We start from the raw sequence: 8,542 nt of genomic DNA, 5'->3' as shown, positions 1-8,542 counted from the left end.
TCAGGAAACGACAGATGTTGGCGGGGATGCGGAGAAAGGGGAACCCTCCTACACTGTTGGTGGGAATGCAAGCTGGTGCAGCCACTCTGCAAAACAGTATGGAGGTTCCTCAAAAAGTTGAAAATAGAGCTACCATAGGATTCAGCAATTGCACTACTGGGTATTTACCCCAAAGATACAAATGTAGGGATCCGAAGGGGTACGTGCACCCCAATGTTTATAGCAGCAATGTCCCACAATAGCCAAACTGCGGAAAGAGCCAAGATGTCCATCGACAGATGAATGGATAAAGAAGAAGTGGTATATATATACAATGGAATATTATGCAGCCATCAAAAGGAATGAGATCTTGCCATTTGCAAGGACGTGGATGGAACTGGAGGGTGTTATGCTGAGTGAAATAAGTCAATCAGAGAAAGACATGTATCATATGACCTCACTGATATGAGGAATTCTTAATCTCAGGAAACAAACTGAGGGTTGCTGGAGTGGCTGGTGGGGTGGGGGCGATGGGGTGACTGGGTGATAGACATTGGGGAGGGTATGTGCTATGGTGAGCACTGTGAATTGTGCAAGACTGTTGAATCACAGATCTATACCTCTGAAACAAATGATGCAATATATGTTAAGAAAAAAAAAAAGAAGAAGATAGCAGGAGGGGAGGAATGAAGGGGGGGAAATAGGAGGGGAACACGAACCATGAGAGACGATGGAATCTGAGAAACAAACTGAGGGTTCTAGAGGGCAGGGAGGTGGGAGGATGTGTTAGTCTGGTGATGGGTATTGAAGAGGGCACATTCTGCATGGAGCACTGGGTGTTGTCCACAAACAATGAATCATGGAACACTACATCAAAAACTAATGATGTAATGTATGATGATTAACATAATAAAAAATTAAGAAATAAAAAAATAAACAAAACAGTGGCAAATGTAATTCACAGTCACACAGAAGCCTTCCAGGGATGTGTCAGGGCTGGGATCATGTGTCCAAGCCAATGGCACACCTAGACCTCCCTCTAGTTAAACCTGGCCATGATTCTCTAGAATCACAGGCAGCAAGAATAAAGTTACACATTCTGACATGTACAGGTCAGTCCACTGTGGAAACATTTAAGTTTCTGGTGGAGATAATACCAATTGACTAATCTGGGAGAAGAATCGCTACTCATTTTTGAGTTGTTCTTAAGAGGAAAAGAACCCTCATTGATTAAACTATGTTTAAGTAAGAATCACTTGAGCTTTCATTAACGGTTTTACTCATTTGGTAAAGAGAATGAAAATTCTCTTTTTGACAGCCTCTACCACTGGTAACCATCAATGTCAATAACTTGAAGTATTCCCAAAGTTAATGAGTTTTATATGAATTAGATTATAGCTTTGAGCCTGCCTGTTCCTTCTTAGGCAAAACCCAAAGGAAAACTGTGTTTGAAACATCCCACCTCTTTGACATTCTCCATGGTCTTGGGTAAATCACTGGACCTTTTTAGACTCAGATCTTCCTTCCTAAAGAAATGATCCTTAACTCTCTATTCATGTATATTGTAGTGGTTTGTGGAAAATGATCTCGGTTGTTTTAGTTTTAAAATATGGTACTAATGAGTGAAAGGCCACATTGTTAATCTCTGGGTGGGCTATTTAACTTTGTTCTGTTACATGACCACACACTTTATCTTAACCAGGGACTTGGATCTAATAAAATATCAATTTGGTTCAAGTTTATTTCAGAAACTATTCCGATGCTCTAGTTTTATTCTGGTTCAGTGGTTTTCAAAATACAGGGTTGGTTTCTGTTCAGAAGTTCTCACTGGGTTTTAAAACAAACAAACAAAAATGTTGGCATTACTTCTTTGTAAATGATGCTCAGTTCAGCTCAGGGTTCATTTAATCAGAAATTCATTCCAACTTTGAGTATGAATTGATGTTATAGGTGAAAATGGTTCAATTCTCAGCTTCTAACCTTAAGTCAGATATCTCATACAGAGACACTTCCAGGCACAAGAAGAATAAAGTAGGAGAGAATGGAAAGTTTCAGTGCATTTCTTTACCCTATACCATAAAGATAAATCCTACTGAAAGTGGAAAAATCATGTCATGTTATACGAGCAGGACTTATGAGGACTTGGCCATAAAAGATACTTTATTTCTTTCTCCCACAGAGTCTTTAAACTGGCTCAGAGGGGGATATTCCTCCTCCAGTCTTTAGTATAAAAACTTGAGCAGGCTTATGATTTCCTGGTCACCCTTAGGAAAGATAGAAAAGGAAAAACAATCTCAATTCAGCAATTAGTAATTAGCTACTGTTATTCCGTTATTAGTTATCCAGTAATAGTCCCTTGTGATAGTCAAAACTTTGAATTTGACTTAAATCTAAATGTTCTCTTCTTCAGCTGGACTTCTGTGGGTAAGCTCCTTGTGCTCATCCACAAGGAGCTCGAGTATGACCCTTCCAATCTCTCCCTGCTCCCCTTCCCCCACGTTTGGCCCCTCCGGCAAAGGAGGGAAGGGTGTGGGTGGGCTGGGCAGGACAGACCTCACAAACTAGCATTATGTGGAGATAGCTGTCCACTCACTCTTGGCACCTGGAAAATTTTTAAAGTTGATTTTTTCTCTCACGGAAACTTTTGTGAACTTCAGAGAGCAGGAGCCTCTTCTACTTTGTTCCCTATCTCCAAGTGTCTTATATGTAATCTAAGTGGGAAAATCCACAGAACACCACAGGTAATACAGGAATAAATAAATATATAACCAGATGCATCCACGTATAGAGGGATGAAGAGACCCAATGAATGAGGAGGGTAATCTGACAAAGGTTTTGGAGATGATAAGCCTCGAGCAGAATTTAGTCGATAGAGGATGAGAACAGTCATTCCGGGCAGTGAAAACAGCATTTAGATTGTCTGAGAGATGGAAGGAGCTATAACACATATAGGAGAATGTTTGAGTGACTTTCCCAAGGGGGGGAAATCAATCTTTAAAAGGAAATCAGAATGACTTTGGGAGGTAAGAGGACAATATTCATTATGAATAATCAGAAGATTTTAACTTGATTCAAGAGGGAACTGGAAACCCTTTGGGGAATTTAAGAAAGAAAATTAGGTGATTAAAATATTGAAGATGGGCTCGAGAATGTGTGTCAGGCACCAGGGAAGAGGGTATTGCCTGTAAGATGTTTGAAGAACCAGGTCTGGTAAAAATAAAATAGTCTTGTGGAATCCAGATGGCCTCATATTTTCCAACTCAAAGAAATAAACAACAGTTTCCTCTGTATTTTTTCATCATTTTAAAATTTCTTCCCATTCTCCTGTATTCTGATAAGTAGACCCTTTCCCAACGATTGGTGAAGAAAAGGGGTTGGGTATTTAACAGTCTCACTATATGGTCATGCCTTTTTTCAAATAATGCATGAGTCATGAAAACAAAATGTGGCTTTACAGCAAAAAGTGGCATTTGAATAATGTAATTTTTAAAGCCCATTAAGAAGTGTTCATCAGTGTTCTATAGAAATGAAGAGAGCTTTCTGCCTCACTTTGGACAATGGAACCACTTCCCCTTTGATGGGAGGGTGTGATGAGCATGGTCACGTGGATATTTCAGGAAGTGTTTTAAAGTACTGCACAGAGCCTGTGCTCTCCAGTTGTGGTGTACATTGTTTCATCAGTCCTGTGAGCTATGATTTCCCTTGTCCAAATGAACAAATTGAAGTTCAGAGAGAATAAGTGACTTACCCAAGCCACACGAATAAAAAACTGGAAATGCAAGGACTGAAATCCAGATTATCTGACTCTAAGTTCCAGGCTCTTTTTCTCGACACCAAACAATTGGCATAAACAACTATTCATATGTTAGTCATTGATCTTATTCTGTCTGCTTCATTTTATTAAATCATTACCCCATGTCCTGGAGACAATGCATGACTACACTATTAAGGCAAATTTGTTAATATGGACATGCCATGTTAAGTCACGAGGAGGCTAACTCAATTATCCTTCCTTTGATTGATTTTTGGTAGGGATACAGTGAACTTTTAGTTGTGGTTCGACTTACAACATGTTGTAAACATCAGCGCACACTATATTAACTGTCTAAAAAGAGCTGTAATATTTTAAATGTTTTTTAAAGAATGAAAATATTAATAACTTAATCCTGATAGCCACAATCATGGTAACCACTAAACAGCTCCTTGGGCCTTGGAAATTTCTGAAAGAAAGACATAGCTAGACAAAGAAATATCTAATGGGTAGGATATAGGAGGGGTCACTAAAACTTTTGTTTATGATCTTAGCAATTTGAAGTAAACCTAGATAAGAGAGCATTCTATTAGAAAGTGCCACTCATCTGATTTTTCTTCTTCTAGGCATCAGAATCTTGATAAAAAACATTTAAGGAGAACCAACTAAAAGATAAAATACTATCTGATCAATTCTTTACCTTGAGATTTTATAAATGCTATAGATCAATTACTGACATTGAGGAACATATACATTCTATGGAGCACACTTGCATACAGTTATAGTGAGGTTAAAAAAAAAATCACTCCCATTACTTTTAGATGTGCAAAGAAAACTAATTTCTGTGGTTTTCTCTAATTCAAATCTTCCTTGGGAGCCTCCATCTCATGGTCAACAGGGAAAAAGAAATGGTATCCAATCACAGAAATGTGCTCTCTCCAATAATTTAATTTCATTGTTTCAGATGTCCCCTCCCCTCCACTGCTCCTCCAAGATTTTTGGTATACAAGTGGGGAGGCTTCACAGCATCTTGTTCCCTAGTTGTGGAAAGGATGGAAGCTGTAAATTTTGGATCCCTACATTTTCTAAGTGAAGTAGTTATGCTGGTTGGTTCCCTGGACTAGTGATGTCTGAAATAAAACTGATGCTGCCTGACACAGTGGCATTCACCTCAGCAGTCAGTGATCCCAGCCATTTGTCCCAGCCTTGGAGTCCCCAACACATGGCCGGCTCTTTTCTCTAGGCCTCTGCCAGTCCCTGTGCTTCTCAGCACTCTGTTCTCCATCACAAGAACACATAAGAACTTCTAAATTCTTCTATATGACACATTGCATGAGAAGCCAGGATACTATGTGGGGCCCATCTATCTAGCTACCACTGCCCACCAGTTGTGCTATTTTCCCCATGGTGATGGGATAGTGTCAAGGTCTGAAACCTTCATTATTTTACTCTCCCCTTATCTCCTGATTTCCTACCTATTAATTTGAATATCTCAACCATGGCCCCACTTTGGATTTCCATTGTAAGGAAGAGAAATCAATGATATAAGAACGCCTCCACATTCTACTTTCAACTCCCTTCTTCCCACAACTCGCTTGGATAGAAGAGTTGGGCTTTTCACTTTTTTCTCTTTGGCACAGACTTCTCTTATGTAAAACCCTGTGATTAAATCAGCTGGACTTTTGATATGAAGGAATCTAAATATATTTAAGGATCTTCTCTCTCCACAACATCTGGCATTCTGAAGATCTGCATTGATACCCCAAGACTATGGATGATGTCATCTTTGCTACATGTGATAAGACATGGCTCAGCCTTAGTGGCAAAGGTTGTGAAAGAACATTATTTACATGGAAATATCATACATTGGCTTAAATCCCCCTAAATCTCATCAAATCTCAAATTATAAACACATTAATGTGAGATTTTGATAGAAACTTCCAGCTTCTTCTCACCAAATTTCTTATGCAAATTATTAGCTAGTATAAGTCAGATGATTGCAGTCTTCTGGTCTGGCCTGTTCTTTTTTCCTAATTCTGATGATACTTTTCTGTGTTTCATGTAATTTTTGTTTGTGGCCAGTCTGCACAATGTGAAGTCCCTCCCTTTATTCCCTCATTTCCCTTTCTCGTCTTTCTGTTATTTATCCACTAATTTTCATTAAAATGATATTTTATTTCCATTTATAAAAAATAATGCATGCCACTTATGGGATATTCTTAAAAATAGAAAGATACAAAACAAACAACTAAAAATCTCCCTATTCTAATTGCTGATGTGTATTATCCTTCTAAGCTGTGTTCTCTTTCCCAGCAAGTAAAATCAAAGCTGTTTTAAACGCTTTTAGAAAGAGGCACAAGCCAAGTTAAAATGGCTTCCATGCAATAGGAAGCAACACGGATTTTTGATTTCCTAGAAAACAACATTACTATATCAGCAGCTCACTAAATGTTCCCGTTAATCTATTTCATGCTCTCTGACATACATGTGAAAACTTGCGAGAGGGATTATAATACTTAGAACTAAAAACAACTTTATTAAAATATTGTTATCAAATGCACACATACATATATGTTATAGCAAAAATTATTCCCAGGCACCAATATGAAAGTAGATACAGGAACTATATAGGAAAGTACACATAGGCTCTATGTCCAAAGAGGACTGGGACCATGTCTATATTGTCAATGCCTAGGGTTATGCCTCACACAAAATAAGCACACAATACATTTTTTTTGGCCAAATGAATGAAAAAAAAAACTAATTACTTTCTGAGAAGAGAGATGATGGAGCTGGTGGCAGTCATGTATTTTAAAAGGTGTTTGCGTGCTTCCGTGTAGACAAATACATATTCAGATTAGGATACTTGGTTGCAAACAATGGAACTCATTCTGGCTATTTAAACAGAAAAGAAATTTATTAAATTATATGAGATAACTCATGGAATGTGACAGAGGATCGAGGAAGGGAGGAGGATGGAGTCTGGACAAGCAGGAACACACCCCAGTGGCACAACTGGGCAGCTCCAGTGGTGACCACCATATTCTCTACTAGGTGAGGACCTGCAGTCTTCCTAGCAGATCTTGGACCAGAAATATTCCTTTAGGACTTCTGACTACTGCCTGAAAAAGCAATTCTAGAAAGCATCTCCTTCACATTACTAACTTCCAAGTTAAAATGTTGCATGGGTACATCTGAGTGGTAGAGCCTACACCCCAGATGCAAGAAAGACTGGAAGAGTGATTGTCTGGCTTCTCCCATAGTGAAGTGGGATTCAAACACAGGATATCTCCCATATCTGAGAAAGCCTTCCAAAATTTGTTGGGCTCTGAATTAAGATGGATTATTTATTACTCTTTATAGAATTTTTTTAAAATAAAGAAAATTTAAGGAGAAAAAAGATAATCATCAATATTTTAAGGTGGTAATGATTTTCAATAAATGTTTATGACTTCTCAAAACTACCATGGGTCTTAAGGTTGGGTCAAGATGGCAGAGTAGGAAGATCCTAAGCTCACCTCCCTCAGGACACACCCAAATCTACAAGTACATATAGAACAAATATCTCTGAGAAACAAACTGAAGACTAGCAGAAGAGATCTAAGGATATAAAGGATACAACTAAGGATATAAAGAAAAAGCCACATTGAGATGAGATGGAGGTACAGAGACATAGTCTAGTCAGGACCCACATGCCCAGCATGAGGACTCACATGTAGGAGGGATATCACACCATACAGGACCTCCCTGATAAAGAAGAGGCCCGGGCCCCACACTGGGGACCTGCCCTGGGAAGAGGAGCTCCCATAACGCCTGGCTTTGAACCAATGGGGCTTATGTCTGGGAATGTCAGAGGGTAGTAGTAAACTGAGATTCTGCTCTTAAAGGTCATCCACACAATCTCACTTGCTTGGACTCCCAGAGCAGAGGCAGCAGTCTGAAAAGTGAAAAGTGCCTGGGTGATACATGAAGAAGATCCACTGACACATGAAGAAGATCCACATGACTAAGGCATGTGGGGGAGGGGCCGGGATCTGTTGGAATGTTCTCTGAGGACAGAAGCCCTGGTGGCACCTCTTTTCTCTCTTTTTTTTTGTTTTGTTTTGTTTCGTTTCTCTTCCCTTTTCTTTTCTCTCTTCTCTTCTCTCCCCTCCTCTCCTCTCCCCTCCTCTCCTCTCCTCTCCTTTCCTCTCCTCTCCTCTCCTCTCTTCTCCCACTCCCCTTCTAACTATCTGGCTAAGGGACATTTCTGGCACTCTACCTCTACTATGGCAGCACTACTCATCCCTCCCTGGTATTTCCCTGTGGACTTGCCCTGTGCAATCTACTTGCACAGCCTAGAGACTCTGACAAGCAGCTCCCTGCCCCATCACTCCTAGCAGGAACCCTCAGCCAGCACCAGAGCTCCTCCTAAGTACCCCTGCCCTGGGGGGCCAACCCTGTCCACTAGAATGCCTATAACAATTGCAGCCAGACCTGCAGCAAGTCATGCCAGAGGCCTGCCCCACCCACTAGTGAGTCTGAAACAGTCATGGCCAGCCACTCAGCCAGATGGGCCAGGGGCCAGCCCCATTCACCAGCACACACATAGCAGTCACAGCTATGGGACTGGGAAACAGCCCTGCACACTAGACAGTCTGCATAAATCACAAACCAGCCACACAGGAGGGTGCACACAGCCCACATAGGGGATCCTCCTGGGGCACCTGGCTTGGGTAATCAGAGGGGTTGCACACTGGGCCCCACAGGACACCTTCTGCATAAAGCCATGCCTTCAAGACCAGGAAGTGTAACTGATCTACCTAGTATATA

Source organism: Neomonachus schauinslandi, chromosome 6, assembly GCF_002201575.2.
Source record: "Neomonachus schauinslandi chromosome 6, ASM220157v2, whole genome shotgun sequence".
Taxonomy (NCBI): domain Eukaryota; kingdom Metazoa; phylum Chordata; class Mammalia; order Carnivora; family Phocidae; genus Neomonachus; species Neomonachus schauinslandi.
Note: the sequence above shows the minus strand (reverse complement) of the source record.